Source organism: Odocoileus virginianus, chromosome 5, assembly GCF_023699985.2.
Source record: "Odocoileus virginianus isolate 20LAN1187 ecotype Illinois chromosome 5, Ovbor_1.2, whole genome shotgun sequence".
Taxonomy (NCBI): domain Eukaryota; kingdom Metazoa; phylum Chordata; class Mammalia; order Artiodactyla; family Cervidae; genus Odocoileus; species Odocoileus virginianus.
In genome coordinates this window covers 75,113,800-75,131,404 of record NC_069678.1, presented here as the reverse complement: position 1 = coordinate 75,131,404, position 17,605 = coordinate 75,113,800, and the positions used below count along the sequence as shown (strand labels likewise).

At 45.4% G+C, this 17,605-nt stretch overlaps 1 protein-coding gene across 3 annotated transcripts in view; it reads right to left on the bottom strand.

The window, feature by feature from the left end:
- Window positions 1–5,401, bottom strand: part of RAB3B (RAB3B, member RAS oncogene family) — a 74,653-nt gene extending 69,252 nt beyond the window's left edge. The window contains exon 1 of one of the 3 annotated variants that reach the window (XM_020869372.2): window positions 5,254–5,401. The gene's annotated coding sequence lies outside the window, so the exon portion shown is untranslated. Of the gene's footprint in view, window positions 1–4,612; window positions 4,633–5,101; window positions 5,203–5,253 lie in introns of those variants that run through there. The other 2 variants (XM_020869387.2, XM_070468174.1) reach the window with 2 other exon arrangements.
- Between the last annotated feature and the right edge of the window lie 12,204 nt (window positions 5,402–17,605).

Here is a 17,605-nt window from a genome sequence, read left to right as displayed (position 1 = left end):
CCTACAATGTGGGAGACCCTAGTTCAATCCCTGGGTCGGGAGAGAGGAAGATCTCCTGGAGAAGGAAATGGCAACCCACTCCAATATTCTTGCCTGGAATATCCCATGGACGAAGGAACCTGGTAGGCTACAGTCCACGGGGTCACAAAGAGTCAGACATGACTGAGCAACTTCACTTTATGCTGTAATAACGGAAAAGTAAAAATCCCTGCTCTATTCCTCAGCTGAATACTTGGGTGAGTTATATCAGCTCTCTAAGCCACAGTATTTTTACCTTGAAACCAAGAAAATACCACCTACTTCAGTAAGTGATGGTACCAACAGAGTGAGCATTTATCATATGTAAATAAGCTGGTGTGGTTTCTTGACCTATGGGAGGTACTCAATAAATATTAATTCACTGGTTTCTTTAATTCACTTCTGTAGTCAAGTGCCCCCTCCCTGATCTGGGCTCCATAATTGACAATTAACTGTCTATCTCTCCTTCTGGATTCAGCTGAGTTTTACTTATCCTTACACCCTGTCAACACTGAACCTAGATTAAATCCTTGGGCATGTTACTCCTTTCAATAAACATTTATTGAGCATTTGCCGTGTGCCAAACTTTGATGTAAATGTTGTATTATTGGTCTTCTTTTTTTTTGATGCAGCTGCCTGCACTCTTAGATTTCTAGAATTAGAAGAGATTTTAGAGTGGCAGCTTTATCATAACAAAAAAGTCTGGCTCTTGGTCCCAGCTTTCACAGTAACTCAGTGTATGAAATTGGACAAGTAACCCAAACTCCGACCTTCAGTGTCCTCATCTATGATGTGATCACATTACCTATTGCAGAAGGCTGCTATGATTTTTAAATAAGAAAACGTATATAATGGTGCTTCATACGTACAGTGTATGGAAAAAAACTACACTAGCCTTGTGTAGAATTAGTAGGTAAAGTATCTGCCTTTATTAGCTATGTCTGCCATAGGTGTGAGCCAAGAGTAAAAAATAGTTTCAGTTCCTGATCTGATACACTCTCCTCATTTTCAGAGGAAAAAACAATCAAGGCTCCACAAAGAGAGCTGATTTGTCAAAGGTCACACAGCAAGTCAGTTGGAGCATCATTACTAGAACTTCTGTCATCTGATGACTTTCAGATTGGACTGGGCTTAAAGAAAATAATAACCACATCAATTTTACTTGTACGTGCTCAGTTGTGTCCAACTCTTTGTGACCCCATGAACTGTAGCCTGCCAGGCTCTTCTGTCCATAGGTTTTTTTCCCCCGGCAAGAATAGTGGAGTGGGTTGCCATGCCCTCCTCCAGGGGATCTTCCTGACCCATGGATCGAACCTGCATCTCCTGCAACTCCTGCATTGCAGGCGGATTCTTTATCACTGAGCCACTGGGAAAGCCCACAACAATTTTAGGGTGAATAGAAAAGCATCCCCAGTATGGCAGAAATCAAAACCAGTCTTGTAAAGCCATCATCAATCAATTAAAAATAAACAGACATAATTTTAAAAAGAAAAGAAAAACACCCCAGCACCCTGAGATCTCTTTCCTGGCATTTGCCATACTGTACTGTCAACCTCTGTTTATGTGCACACAGTGTAGCTTTCCCAGAAGACAGTGTGAGAACAGGGAGAGGCAGAGAGCTGAGAAGTTCAGTTGGGAGATAGGTTCAGATGGGAGCCCCCAAGGAGATCTTTTCAAAAGGAAGGCAGGGGCTACACAGATATTCAAAAAAGAGGTAAAAACCACCCCAGCAGGCAACTGCCTGAGGCAGATCTGAGCAGACAGGTCAGTGCAGAACTGCATTTGTCAGATAAGCATCAATCAGATCTTCCCTCTCTTTTGTGACAGTCACATAAATGATAGAGCTGTGTAGCTCTTGCTCTTCGTGACAAGCAATACAGATGAAGGCCCAGGGACCATCCAGGAAGTCATCTCTGTTTCCAGGCTGGGAGAAGAATGAAATGGCTCCTAGGAGAACTGGCGTGGAAAATAACACTTTGAGTCTGATTGACTACGGAAGAGGCCAACTTCAGCCATGAAAGGGGGAAGGAGAGGAGACAGCCCTTAAATGCAGCAAGAGATCAACTGAATACACATAGCAGAGAGGTACATGGAGCAAATTCCCTTTGATGGAAAGAGCACAGGATTAAGTCAGAGACACCTGGACTGAGCCCTGGCTCTCTAAGCAGTTGTGTAACCTCAGGCAGATCACACCCTGGGTCTCAGTTTCCTTATCTATAAAATGGGTTAATAAAATGACTTCTGGGCAAACTACTGGAAGAATTAAAACTAGTATATGACAGTGCTTTATAACTCCTTTCCAAAAATTTTTTTTTGTCTGTGTGCTTCATGTTTTCTTCTACCAAGTCATCCTGGGTAGTGGAAATTGCTTGGGATTCCAAAGAGGCCAGATTCTGTTTCCAGGCCTAGCATTTATTAGCTATGAGACCTTGGCAAGAAACTTTGCATGAGTAAGTCAATTTCCTCATTTGTAAAATAAGCATTGTTGGGAGGATTACAGTCAACCTTGGTGGCTCAGACGGTAAAGAATCTGCCTGCAATGGGGGAGACCCAGGTTCAATCCCTGGGTTGGGAAGATCTCCTGGAGAAGGGAATGGCTACCCAGTTCAGTGCTCTTGCCTGGAGAATTCCATGGACAGAGGAGTCTGGCGGGCTACAGTCCAAGTTTGCAAACAGTCCAACACAACTGAGCAACTAACACTTTCAGTTCACTCACAATGTTGGTAAGGCATACAGATATTCTGCTATGTGACACATAGCAGGTACTTATTTAATGTAATTCTGTCTTCCTATTGGGAAGATTTATCCATGAGGTTAAAGAGGGAGTTAGACAATTGAACTTCACCCTGCTATACACAATCTCCTCCCTAAAGCCATACTCTACTCGTTTTTCTGATTCAACCTTTCTTGAAACCATTCCCCACCATGAGCTCAGCCCAGCCCAGCTCCTCATTGTTTCCCCTGATCTCTTAGAGCCACAGAAACAATATTATAATAGCTATCATTTAGTGAGTACCTACTACTAAATGCCAAGTACTCTACCAGGTGTTTTCATTGTATTCCACCTTGAATATGATAGATGCTTGATAAATGTTCACTTCCTTCTCCAGGCTAGAATGAGATAGCGGTTGATATGACCACCATCATAACGTAGGCAAACCTGCATAATAACATCAGTGGCCTCTCTCTTCTATACAGTGCTTTACAGTTTATGAAGCTCTTTTACCCAAATTATATTTAATTCTCACAACAATTCTTGGGAGTAGGTGAGGAAGTCGAGGCAAGAGCAAAACCATGGCTCCAATTATTCATTCAATCAACATTCACTGAGCACCTACTGTGTGCCATCTCCCCCTGTGCTCTGGGGAGATGAAGAGAAACCATAGGAATTCCAGCTTAGAGGGAAAACCTTTTCAAACATCCTCTACAGGTTACTGGTGCCTCCCTTCACATCATAATCCTTAAGAAACTGGAGGTTTATTTCTTGGGCTGGAGATCATTTTAGATTTTTGCCTTCTTCCATACTGTTTCCTCTGATTGGAACATACTTTCCTCTGCTGCTAGCTAAATCCTTCATGACCAGAAAGTCTTCCCTGACCCACCATCCTCCAGCAGAATGTCTTTGCTCCGCAAACAAGCACCAGGGGCTTCCCTGGTGGCTCAGTGGTAAAGAATCCTCCTGCCAATGCAGAGACATGGGTTCCATCCCTGGCTTGCGAAGATCCCCTGGAGAAGGAAATGGCAACCCACTCCAGTATTCTTGCCTGGTAAATCCTATGGACAGAGGAACTTGGCAGGCTGCAGTTCACAGGGTCACAAAGAATCCAACTCAACCGAGCAACTAAACAGCAACAACACAGCACCAGGGCTTCCTTATACCATAGGCAGCTTTTCACAGACTTCCATTGTCTTCCTCCGTTTATAAGAGTAGAACAGGTGGGCATACACCTGTGCACACACACACATCCAGCTCCTTTTACTATCCCCTACCCTTTTCCATCTGGATTCCATGCAGTTGAGAGAGATGTCCCTGTCCTCCTCTCACTCCCCTCCGCACCTCTACTAGCTGCCAGAGGCTGCCCCCTTGGCCTCCCTAAAAATTTCTTCCTACACTTGGACTCTAGAACAAGAGTCTGCCTGTGGACGAATTTCCCCGTCAATGATCCTTTTCTTGTCTGGTCCCAGGCAGCAGTGTAATAGGGTCCAGTGCTTGTGCCTCCTCCTCAGCTTGTGAGGAGCTAAGTCAGGGCTAGCATTCGGGTGCTCTCGGACTCCACTCTGGGCCCCCATCATCTTCCCACTCTCACACCACAACCCACACCCGGCTTTCTCCGCACCAAGACCCAGCCCATCCACCACCCTAAACTCTCCAAGTTCCAGGACAGCTCCCCCAACCCCCTGCTAAATTGCAGTGCCTCTCTACAGCCCACCTCTGGGCAGAACTCAGGCTGCCACAGCCCATACCCAAAGCCAGGACTCCCCGTTCACCAGCTCCCCACCCGCTTTCTCTGCAGCCTGGACAGACCTAGCCTTGCCTCCCACCTTCTCATTCTTCCTAGTTTCCCACCTCCAAGCCCCCACTCCAGTTACCCACCTTGCCTATACCGAGCTGGGCTCCGCTCCACACCATACTACATTACCCTCTCCCCGCCCAGCACCCCCTCCTGCCCAGCGCTCCTTCCCCTCGTCGTCTCAGCCCTCCGTCTCAAAACGACCCCCACCACCCAGTCCCCTCCCCTTAGCTCTTCACTTCCACGCCTTCTCCCTCGCTCTCCTTAATCTCTCCGCTTCAGCACCCCTTTCCCCGCCCCTCGGCTGCTCGGTACCCTCTGCCAGCACTGCCCCTCTCAGCTCCCTTCCGACATCTCCCCCGCCTCCATCCCCCTCCGCCCAGGTTTCCCCTCAACCGGCCCTCGCTGCGCTCCAGCTGCCGCTCAGCCCTCTCCCCAGCCCCGGCGCCCTCTTTCTTGTTCCTCCGATCCCGCTGCTCCTGCCTTTGAGGCTCCCCCCGCGGCCCTCAAAGCCCGGGTAGACCCTCCTCAAGGCCCCTCCCAGGCTCCGCGCCCCTTCACTGCGGCGGTACCTCTCTTTGGTGACCTCCCCTGGCCCCTTCTTCTTGGGGTCCCTTCCGATGCCCTGCGCTCCTCCTCAATGCCCGCTCACTGTCCTCCGCGCCCCGCTCCGGGCATCGGTCCCAGATCCGCCCCAGGCGGGTTGCCGGGCCGCGCCCCTTACCTGGGACTCCGGGTGAGGACGAACGACTCGCTCCCTGGCAGCGCCGCGGAACCGCTGGACCTGGCGGCGGGCGGGAGAAGGCGCAGCGGGTTCGCGGAGCAGGGAGGGGGGGGGCGGGGCGGGGCGGGTCCGGTCCCCTCCGCGGCGACTTCGGGCAGAGGCTCGGGCTGCAGCTGGGCTGGGCTACAGCCGAGTCCAGGCCCCACCCATGCCCCGCCCAGGGGCGGAGCCCGCCTTCCCCTGGCCCTCGGCTCCCGGCAGGTGTAGGGAACCCGAGGTTTGTTGGGGACCCGAAGATCCCCAATACCTGGTTGACTATCGTGATTTATCTTAATTCTCACGCCTCGTTTCATAGACTGAACTTAGTAGGGTGATCAAAGGGCTTTGATGATAAAGTAGATGATGACGGGTTTGTAACTCTGCCATTTCTAAAGCTCTTGCTTGTGCATTTATCACTTCGTACTCAAAGAAGCCCACGGAGAGAGGCAGGATCTGAATGGCTGTCTACAGGTGGAAGCGAAGCCAGAAACCTGGGCATTGTTGTATACCCTATGCACTCCTTCAGACCCTATATCCCATCAGCCTGGTAATAACGCCTCCATAAATGTATCCAATGGAGAAGGGAATGGCAACCCACTCCAGTATTCTTGCCGGGAAAATCCCATGGACAGAGGAGCCCGGCAGGCTACAGTCCCTGGGGTCGCAAAGAGTTGGACACTACTGAGTGACTTTCACTTCACTTCAATTCAGTTCACTTCAAGGTATCCTATCCCTTCCCTTCCTCTCCATCGCTCTCACCCTGGTTCAGGCCTCATCACTTCTTGCTTGAACTAAAGCAACGGCCCCCCAATGGGTCCCCCTGCCTCCACTCTTCAATCTACCGTCTTCATCAGCAGGTTGAGTGATTGTTCTATATGTCACCATGTTACCTTCAACGCTGATGAAACAAACAAAACATTTCCAATGGCTCTCCATTACCAGCAGTAGCCTGAAGTGAGAAAATGTTCTTTCCTTGTTATTAGACAGTCCCAGCTCTGCCAGAGAAGGCAGGTATAACAGGTAAATAGCATCCCATCCTTCCATACAGACCTGGACTTCATTTCAAGTTTTCCTGAGGTCACAGGAACTAGCTGCCACGTTTGGTTTAGAATTACAATCCCTCCCCATAGTCGCCCCCCTTCTCAAATCTTAGAGGTCTACTGTTGTTTTTCAGTTGCTCAGTCATGTCCAACTCTCTGTGACCCCATTAACAACAGCTTGCCAGGCTTCCGTGTCTTCACTATCTCCCAGAGCTTGCTCAAACTCATGTCTACTGAGTCGGTGATGCCATCCAACCATCTCATCCTCTGTCGTCCCCTTCTCCTTGTGCCCTCCATCTTTCCCAGCAACAGAGTATTTTCCAATGAGTCAGCTCTACACATCAGGTGGCCAAAGTATTGGAGTTTCAGCTTCAGCATCAGTCCTTCCAATGAATATTCAGGGTTGATTTCCTTTAGGACTGACTTGTTTGATCTCCTTACTGTCCAAGGGACTCTCAAGAGTCTTCTCCAGCACCACAGTTCGAAAGCACCGATCCTTTGGCACTTGGCTGTCTTTATGATCCAACTCTCACATCTGTCCAGGACTACTGGAAAAACCATAGCTTTGACTATACAGACCTTTGTCAGCAAAGTGATTTATATGTTTATGTAACTGAATCACTTTGCTGTACACTTGAAACTAACATAATGTTATAAATTAACTATACATCAATTTAAGAAAAAAATCTTAGACAACAGAGTCAGATATCAGAACATTTTTTCCCTACATTCCATTTTGACTTTATCTACAATTTGTCTCTCTGGCCCAAGGAGCCACCTAAAAGACAGCCCCTCTGGTTATCGGACTTCTCTCTCAGACTCATCTTTGAGCTCTTCTGAGCTTCTCCACCCCCTCCCTTTCACTCACCTTCCCACCATCCAAGTCCTGACAGCCCTTCCCACTGTGCTGTCTAGAATCCTGTTCTTTCGCCAACAAACTTTCCTACACCCTCTGCTTTTTCAGAGCATACTCGGGTTACTTCTTTGCCTTTATTAATGCTTGACACTCCTCCAGGACTTCCCTTGCAGCCTTCTGCAGGAAGGCTTCTCACTTCCCTACTCTCTGCATACCACAGAACCAAGAGGTGGGGTTGGCATTGCCACTTCCACCCTTGTACAAAAATTCCTTCTCCTTTGGTCTCTGGACACACCACCTTCCATCCCTCTTATCAACGACATCACTGACCCCCCAGTTGCTCCTCTGCATTGAAGATTCCAACCTCTGGCTCGTGGTCACTCGCATTAGCCCGGTCCTGCCACCCTCCCGGTGCCTTTGGTAGCCCTGTGGTTTCCTGATCCTTCGGTCCTCGATCTCCTCTTCACTTTCCCTCCCATGGTCATACCTTGAACTTAACACAGAACTAGTGCCTCTGTGATCTTAAAATCAAACATCCTGTGCTGCCTGCTACCTCACTGTCTTACTTGAGTTTTCTCATTTTCAAAATGGGTGTCATGATAATGACTATTCAAATGAAATAACACAAAAACCCCACCCTTTTGGAGTTGAGAGACAATAGGAGAACAGATGGTATTGGTTTACATCGCTTCAGATCTTATCATCACTTTCTCTTTCTTCCCTTGCATGTAGTAAAGTGGACAGAGCACACACTTAGAACCAGACTGATGTAGTTTTTAATCCTTGTTCTACACACTTACTTGCTGTGTGACCTTATGTAAATTATCTCATTTTTCTGACACATGCACCTCACTGTTATTTGTAGAAATAGTAATAATGTTGTGAAGATCAAATAAGAAAATGGGATAGCTACTGGAAAGCACTTGACTGAGTACCAGGGACATAGTAAGCCCTCAATAAATAGGAAACATTGTGCTTATAATAGAACAAAAAACACTCTTCTTTAACCACAACTGTCTTCCAAGAAGGATAAACTTTAATGTACAGAGGTCCTTTTGCCCTACTTAGGGCCTTAAGAAGTGTGGATATGTAAGTGTGAGAGGAGAAGGGAGACACTAACTTACTCAGTGCAAGAAGGAAAGGAACTTGGAATTTACTTAGCAAAATGGGTGGGAGAAGTAAAAAAGAGAGCTGGGAAGGGGAAAGGAAAAAAATGAGTAAGAAAATCAGTGTAAGGGTAGGTGTCCTTACAAGGATAAAGGGTCAGAAGTAACCTTCCCATGGTAGGTAAATAGAGGGTGTAAACAGAGGGTGTTTAAGCACTGGAATGCATTAAATGGGAGAAGTTGTCACACATATAATGTAATCATCTTCTGTGACTCTCAACACTTCACCAAAGGCCATTATATTCAGGAATGCTTCCTGAGAGAGAAGAGTTGTATGAATGAGTGAGTAGGAAAATTGAGCGATGGGCTTTGTTTTTCTGAGTTGAAAAAGGAGAGTAGAAGAAGAGACTATGGGAGTACTAAGTCCTTGTGGAATTTGCAGAAAACTTCAGATGTCTTCCAAATGACAAGGGCAATAAAATGTAAAACCTGAGGTTCAGACTCATTGCATTTAGATCTTAAAGGGGCAAGGAGGTCACATCTGACATTTGGGCTATATCATTTGTGCCTCTCTATTGATTAGCAAGTGATTACCAGAGATAATACAGAACAAATCGTATTATATTGGGCTGTCTCCACTTCTGATCTAAATGCCAAGTAAGAATAGGAAGAAAGACAAAATTCTACCTTTTGCCTGGGATCAGACTGGCTAACAATCATAATCAATTAAGGCTTTAAAATATACTGGATTCACTCATATCTTTGTCTCGTTTAGTCCTCAGTGCAATCACGCAAGGTATTTATTGCCATCCTCTTTCTATAAATGAGGAAATAGAAGTCAGAATACTTAAATCACTTTCCAGGGTCACACATATGATAAATGGAAGAACTAGATCTGAACCAGATCTGTCTGACTCCAAGTCAAGAGCTCTTTCTACTAGATTGCAGAATCATGGTTGCTTGGTGAACACCATTGTGGTTAAGAGTCCTACGAACAAAATTTCATTATATCTTTTCTAGTTGTCAGAGTAGTCAGCCTTCTCTAGCTCCCAGTTTGCACATGACATATACAAGTGATGCTTTTTATTGAATGAAAATCAATCACTTAGCTTCATTTTACATCAACTATACTTCAATTTCAAAAAGAAAGGAAAAAAGAAAAGACAAGAAGGTAGTAGCCTAAGTGTTGATGTCACTTGGAATGTTCAAGTCTTTACAAGTTTCAGATCTGTACCCCAGTGTGAGTCCCTCATAGCCAGCCTAGAAATGTAGATCTGTTGGCAAGTCAAGTGTTTTTCTCTGACCTCTTCAGCAGGTTACCTCATATAACAGAGAAACTGGTGCAGGTGCCTAGAAGTCACCAGAATGTGTAAAGCAGCTCTAGAAACATAAGATTCATGAGAGGAATGGTGGAAGACAGGGCTAGAAAGAGAAGCAGAGGCTGGCTGGTCTGAGGCCTTGGAAATCACATTATTGGGAATTTACTTTGCAAGCAAAAGGTTTGAAGCAATGGAGTAACCTGGTTATTTATGCATGCATGAAAGACAGCTCTGGGGCTTTGTGGGTTGCTCAGAGTTAAAGAATCTGCCTACCAAAGCAAGAGATGGAGGTTTAATCCCTGAGTCAGGAAGATCTCCTGGAGGAGGAAATGGCAACCCACTCCACTATGCTTACCTGGAGAATCCCATGGGCAGAGGAGCCTGGCAGGCAATAGTCCATGGGGTCTCAAAGAGTCGGACGTGACTGAGTACACACACACACTTGCACAGGCTGCAAATTACATTAGAAAAAAAGAAAAGAAAGATAGCTCTGACTGTGGTGGGTGTGATAGATGGAGTGGGAAGGATAGGGGGCAGGGAGAAAGGAGAGAGAGAACCCAGTTAGAGATTGCTGTAATAATCCAGGTGAGAGATGAAGAGGACCAGAACTCACGTCAAGGCATGGGGAAAGTGGAAAGTAAAGGGATCCAACGTGTATTTAGGACCTGGTGGAAGATTAAATATAAGATGTTGGGGAAAGGGAATCGGCAGAAACAACCAGGTAGGCAGTGAAGCCAATCACTGGTAATGGGAGTGGAGAAGGTCCTTCAAGTTATGTATTCCTGCATAACAATCACTCCCAAAAGTTCAGTGGGTTAAAACAGCAATAGTTTATTATTTCTCACAATTCTGTGGGTGGCTGGATAGGTTCATTTGCAGATTTTTATTAATATCTCAGATAATTTGTGAACAGTGTTCAGCTGGAAGGTCACCCCTAGGTCTGGCAGTTGGTGCTGGCTGAGGGCTGAGTGCCATAGTTCTTTCCCACGAGGCTTCTAATCCACTGGCAGGCCAGACCAGTTCACATGGTGGTCTCGGGGCAGTGTTCCAAAAGAGCAAGGCAGAAGATACAATCTATTGAGGTCTAGCCTCAGAAACTGCAAAACATCCCATATGCTGCATTCTATTGGCCAAATCAAGTCACAAGCCTGGCCCAGATTCAAAGGGCTTTGATTGAGAAGAGCAAAGTCACTTTACAAAGAGGCATGAATAGAGATGGGAGGAATCTGTGGCCTTTAAGAGGCATGAATAGAGATGGGAGGAATCTGTGGCCTTTAACCAGTCTACCACAGGGATGGGAACAGATTTGGATAATGAGAAAAAATGGTTAAGTATTTCAAACACCACTTCTTACACTAATCAGCCATTCTTTCTGCTCTGTGCCTCAGCTTTTTCATTTGTAAAATAAATGAAAATGTGCAATGAGGACACTGCCCCATCACCAGGGCACACTGCTGTCCCCATGGGTGGAATCACACACACACACACACACACACACACACACACACACACACACAGCATTCATCATGTGAACGGTCAGAACCCAGGTCCCACCCACCACCCTTCTCTCTTGCCCATCCTGCCAATCCTTCACCAAAACCTATCTGTACTACTTCCTGAGAGTGCTCCATTCCATCCCTCCCTTGCCACTGCATGGCCACAGCCTTCTCACTGTCCTAGACTCACAGTAGCCTCCAAACTTCTCATGTAACCACACTCCAACACTGCAGCAGAGGACTCTTCCTAACCCAGCTTAAATCTGTTTAATATGCACATACGGCTTCTTGTGATCTGGCCCCTATGACCTCCTAGGCTCATTAGTGGACACTCTCCCATCTCTCCCTAAGCTCCAGCAACATTAAATTACTTTTAGTTTCCAGAGTGTGACCTGTTCCATAACATTGCCTTGAATTTGTCTTAGTTTCTCCCAGTACCTTGAATTCACTCATTCATTCACTCCCTCACCCACACAGCAAATAGTCCCTGATCCAAGATACTCAGGGTCCATGCAAGATAGCAGGTTTTAAGACCCACTGACCTGAGTTCACAAAGGCATAGGCCAAGCTGCAACCCAACATAATCTCCTAGATCATTCTTAGAAGGGGTCAGGGATATTTGCTGAATAGATAGGCATATAGATAGTCACAAAAGATTTCTCACATCTACCATCTCATTCAAATTTCACAATAAACCTATGAAGTGGGGACTGAATCATACCATCCTGGAGGAGAGGAAGAACTAAGTAGCCGATGCTTTCTTAACTACTGAAAGTAGGGAAAGTCAAGATTAAAATCAGCCACATTTGCCAAGAAGTGGGTATTTTCTCACTGTGGAACACATCAGTGGGGAGGAGCCTAAGCGTTAGGCCCCATCCTGGGATGCAGCGTTGAGACTTAAGCTGAGTCTTCATGGATAAGTAGGAGTTAAACTCAGGGAGAAAGAACCCAGGGCAGAAGGGTCAGCCTTGACCCAAGGCCCAAAGGTATGAAATCATAGAAAGGCTTCAGGGAACTTCAGGGATTGTAGGTCTCTGGAAGCACAGACCTGATGAGCAAAGTACAGGTGATGAATGAGGTAAGAGGGTAAGTCAGAGCCAGAGGTCAGCCAGGGCCTGGAGCCATGGCCATGAGCCATGGCCAGAGCCATGCTGAGGATGATGGACTTGAAGATCAGGGCAATGTGGAGCTGTTACATTGCTTTTTCCAGAGGGGACACTTGGTCCACTTTATACTCTAGAAAGAACTCAGCTTGGAGGATAATTACTTTACAATACAGTGATGGTTTTTAGAAAGAACTCAGTTTATACAGTGGAAATGGATCAGAGGTTCCAAAATACAGAGGAGAAGGATATCAGAGAGAAAGCTGGTGCAGTGACTTCAAAAGAAATTATGAGAGAACTTCCCTGATGATCCGGTGGTTAAGACTCCACACTTCCACTACAGGCAGCACAGACTCCATTTCCGGCTGGGGAGCTAAGATCCTACATGCCATGTGGTGTGACCAGAAAAAAAGAGAGAGATAATGAGTTTGAGCTGGGAGATACAGTGGGACATAAAAGGATGAAAAAGATAAGATTTGGCAACTCATTGGATATAGATGGGGGAAAAAGAAATGGAGGCCACTAGGGGAGTTTTGTGACTTGGGTGGTGCCATTCCCTATGAGAATGGGAAAAGAAGTGACAGACACATGGGAAGTGAGGTCCAGAAGAAGGGGAACAAAAGCCCAGTGGTAAAAGCAGCAACTGAACTGGAAATGATTATTCATAAACGTCTTCATAAGTTTTATTTAGTTTTAAGCATGCCAACCAGAGGATCAGATGGTTGGATGGCATCACCAACTCAATGAACATGAGTTTGAACAAACTCCAGGAAATAGTGAAGGACAGGCAAGCCTGATGTACTGCAGTCCATGGGGTCACAAAGAATTGGACATGATTTAGGGACAGAATAACAACAATCAGCATCTCAGGCAGGCCTTTCCCATAAAGCCCAGAAGCAGAATCTAGCACTATCAACTCCCTCATCTCTGCCTCCCCTGCCCTCTGGCCCTTCCTTTCCCTAGCTGTTAGAGAATACTTAGTCCGTAATTGACACAGACAATGACTAGACAGCATCCTGTTACCAGGGTTTTGGCTCAAAATCTAATTAAGATTTTACTGAGGAGCTAAATGAACCTCAGATCATCCCTCCCCCACCATCCAACATGGGCACACCCTCTGTAGCCTTGGGATGCTCACTTCCAAGGGTGTGGAGACAATCTCCTCCAAGGCAGACTGCTTTGTCTTTGGACAACTCTTGTTGTCGTGAAAATCCTCTTCTTTACTGACATCTCCCTGTTCACATCTTTCATTCTCTGCAACTAGCTCTTCATCATTATGTCATTCATTCATTCTTTCTACAAAGATTGGTTTGTATGTGCTAACACTTAGTGTTTCTGGCACAGAGTACACAAATGTGAACTAAACAGGCAGAACCCTTGCTCATATGGAGGTTATGAATCCTAGAAGGACAGACAAACAGTAAATAAGGAAATAAAACCTAACATAATTCAGTTAGTGATGAGCACATTTAAGGAAATAGTCCAGCAAGGTGATGGGATAGAAAATGACTGGCTGGGGGTGGTTTAGTCTCTGAGTCATGCCCGATTCTTGTGACCCCATGGACTATAGCTTGCTTAGCTCCTCTGCTCATGGGATTTCCCAGGCAAGAATACTGAACTGGGTTGCAATTTCCTTCTCCAAGGGATATTCCTGACCCAGGGATCGAACCTGCATCCCCCATATTGGCAGGCAGGTTCTCTATGCTGAGCCACCAGGAAAACCCAAAAGTGAGTAGGGGAGGGGCTGCTTTAGAAAGAAAGTCTCTCTAAGGAAGTGACATTTGAGTTAAGACCTGATGGAAGAGGGGTCGGCCCGTTTTAGGGATGAGGACAGAAGATTCTCCGAGAGTGAGACCATGGCTAACTGGTCTCACCAAAGCCTCCCCCTCTTGCAGAGTGTTTATATGGCAGTGGCAGTGGCTCATTTATGGTCAGTGGCTGGTGGTTCTTATGTCCACAAGCACACACTAGGAACAAAAAATCCCCCTCAGTCTCATCAATTATTACTCACAACTGACCAGTTTTCTTTCTGAACCATTTCTGTTAAATAAGGGGATTTAATTAAAACGAACTCAAAGGCTTTCTAAGATGACCAGTGTGGAATAATCAAAAGGACATACACTTTGGAATCAGAGAGTTTGTTGTTGATGTTGTTTAGTTGCTAAGTCATGTCTGACTCTTGCGACACCATGGACTGTAGTTCAAATCCAACTTTCACCATTTGCTAATATGTGATTGAAGTACTGTTGATCATACAGGCTGTTGATCTGTAAAATGGGGGTCAGAATTATTTCATTGGCTCCTTAAAAGAGTTCAATCAAAAAATGATAGTGTATGTAATTTAGGGGATGCTCAATAGGATATTCAGTAACATCAGGTACTTTTAGAGATCTGACAACTCTTATAACTAGGTATATCATGCTTGCCAATGACTTCTCTCATCAAATACATGTCTATAGAACTTAAGAACAGTTGCCACTCTCTTAGAAGCTATAAAATGTCAGTTTGCCTCTCTATTCTTGGGAAAATATCTACGTCCTCTTTCTCAGAGGGCTTGCTGAAGGATACTGCTCAGGTTGCCGTCTGACCATTTGCAAAAGTTCAGTCTCATACTCCCCCGTGTGCTTTAAAAGGGAAATGCATTCTCTCAGGACTGATCAGTCTTCACTCAGGCCTGAATATAGGGGCTGAAAGAAAGGGGATTAACATTTGGTAAGCACTTAACTTAAGGAAACTTAAGCACTTAAGGAAAGATATACCCATCTGAATGCAGAGTTCCAAAGAATAGAAAGGAGAGATAAGAAAGCCTTCCTCGGTGTACAATGCAAAGAAATAGAGGAAAACAATAGAATGAGAAAGACTAAAGATCTCTTCAAGAAAATTAGAGATACCAAGGGAACATTTCATGCAAAGACGGGCACAATAAATGACAGAAGTGGTATGGACCTAACAGAAGCAAAAGATATTAAAAAGAGGTGGCAAGAATGCCCAGAAGAACTATACAAAAAAGATCTTAATGACCCAGATAACCATGACGGTTTGATCATTCACCTAGAGCCAGACATCCTGGAGTACAAAGTCAAGTGGACCTTAAGAAGCATCACTATGAAAAAGCTAATGGAGAGAACAGCATTGAAACATGTATATTATCTAGGGTGAAACAGATCACCAGCCTTGGTTGGGTGCATGAGACAAGTGCTTGGACCTGGTGCACTGGGAAGACCCGGGGGGATCGGGTGGGGAGGGAGGTGGGAGGGGGGACTGGGATGGGGAGTACATGTAAATCCATGGCTAATTCATATCAATGTATAACAAAAACTACTGTAATGATGTAAAGTAATTAGCCTCCAACTAATAAAAATTTAAAAAAAAAAAAGAAAAAGCTAATGGAGGTGATAAAATTCCAGTTGAGCTATTTCAAATCCTAAAAGATGATGCTTTAAAGTGCTGCGCTCAACGTGCCAGCAACTTTGGAAAACTCATCAGTGGCCACAGGACTAGAAAAGATCAGTTTTCATCCCAATCCCAAAGTAAGGCAATGCCAAAGAATGTTCAAACTACCACACAATTGCACTCATTTCACATGCTAGCAAAGTAATGCTCAAATTTCTCCAGGCCTCGCTTCTTCTATGGACAGACCTAAACAAAGAAAAGAACCGAAAAAATCAGTGATGTTTATTCATGATAGGATAAAATGCAACCTCATTAACAAATTCAACCAAGTCCTTTTCTCTCTACATTTATCTCGCACCACCAACCCTCTTGATCCTTGTTCCCTGGATATGCAGAATGACTTACAACACCCAGAGCATGCTTTATCACTCAGCATTTTGCATAGGCCTTTGTTTCTACTTTGAGTGCCTTCCTGAATACTCCTCCTTTATAAAGAAGACTCCTCCCTACTCATCCTTGTATCTATCTCATTCTTACTTGGAGGGAATTTAATCACTCCCTCCTTTGTACTACTTCTGGACCTTAGGATTGCAGTTGGTGCATGATAGCTAAAGTAAAATTCTCAGCCCTAGGAAATTGGGCCCATGCCTTAATACAACAAGTATTCATTTATGGTATACTCATAGATTAAGGAGCCTGGCAGGCTGCAGCCCATGAGAGGTGCGGAAGAGTCAGACACCACTTAGCAACTGAGCACACATGCACAGGCATAGCTAAAGGTTCTGAGCACTGGGACTTCCTTAGTGGTACAGTGGTTAAAACTCCATGCTTCCAATGCCGGGAGCCAGGGTTCAATCCCTGGTCAGGGGACTAGATCCTGTGCGTGTGTGCTAAGTCACTTCAGTCGTGTCCAACTCTTTGCAACCCTATGAACTATAGTCTGCCAGACTCCTCTGTCAATGAGATTCTCCAGGTGTTATAGCCATGCTTTCCGGGAAACAAACTCACTCAGAAGGACAATGCAGATAGTGGAGTGCAGTTTATTACACCGGCGGGCCCAAGGCAGAGTCTCCTCTTAGCCAAGGACCCTGACCAGCATTTGTGAAAATCTTTTATACCCCATGTGTACGTGTCCAAACCCACCAGCCCAAATCCCTTGAGGCTTACAAAGGAAGGGTAAATACAATCACAAGAACCCCATCATTCACATGTTATGTGTTCAAACAGTTAATAATCAATAAGCCCGCGGTTATATTCCAACCAGTTAATAACTGATAAGCCTGTGGTTACATTCTGATAGATACTGTCTGGAGGTAGGGGTGATTCGTGTCTGTTTTCTGTTAACCTGGATGTGATCTTCAAGATTCCCCTGCCCAGAGAGGGTCTTATCCTTCCATTGTCATTCCCACAGGCACTAAGCACAGAGTTCAGAGACCATTGGAGAGGCGGCCTAGCACGATCAGCACGGACAGGCCTGAGATGGAGTCCAGGCCCTATGAATTCCTTCTTCATAGGCAAGAATACTGGAGTAGGCTGCCATGCTCTCCTCTAAGGGATCTTCCTGACCCAGGGATCGAATCCATGACTCTTAGGTCTACCTGCATTGGCAGGGGTTCTTTAGCACTAGCACCACCTGGGAAGCCCAGATCCTGTGTGCCACAACTAAAACCCAGTGCGGCCAAATAAAAATAAAACAAAGATACTGAGCACTAGAAATACAATAATAAGCAAGTCAGATACAGTCCCCAGTCTCACAAAACTTACACTCTGATAAGGAAGGCAGACTTTCACAACTAATCACATCAGTAATTATCATTGTGATCATTGTTTTGAAGGGAAAGTGATTGGAGATACAAAAGAAAGAGCTGTATTGGTGCCGTGATCATGGAATATTTCACAAAGCAACATTTAGGTGGGATTTCTGAAGAATGAGTTGGGCAAATATATGGGGAAGGACACTCCAAATAAAGGGAAAAGCATGTGTAAAGATCATTGAGTAA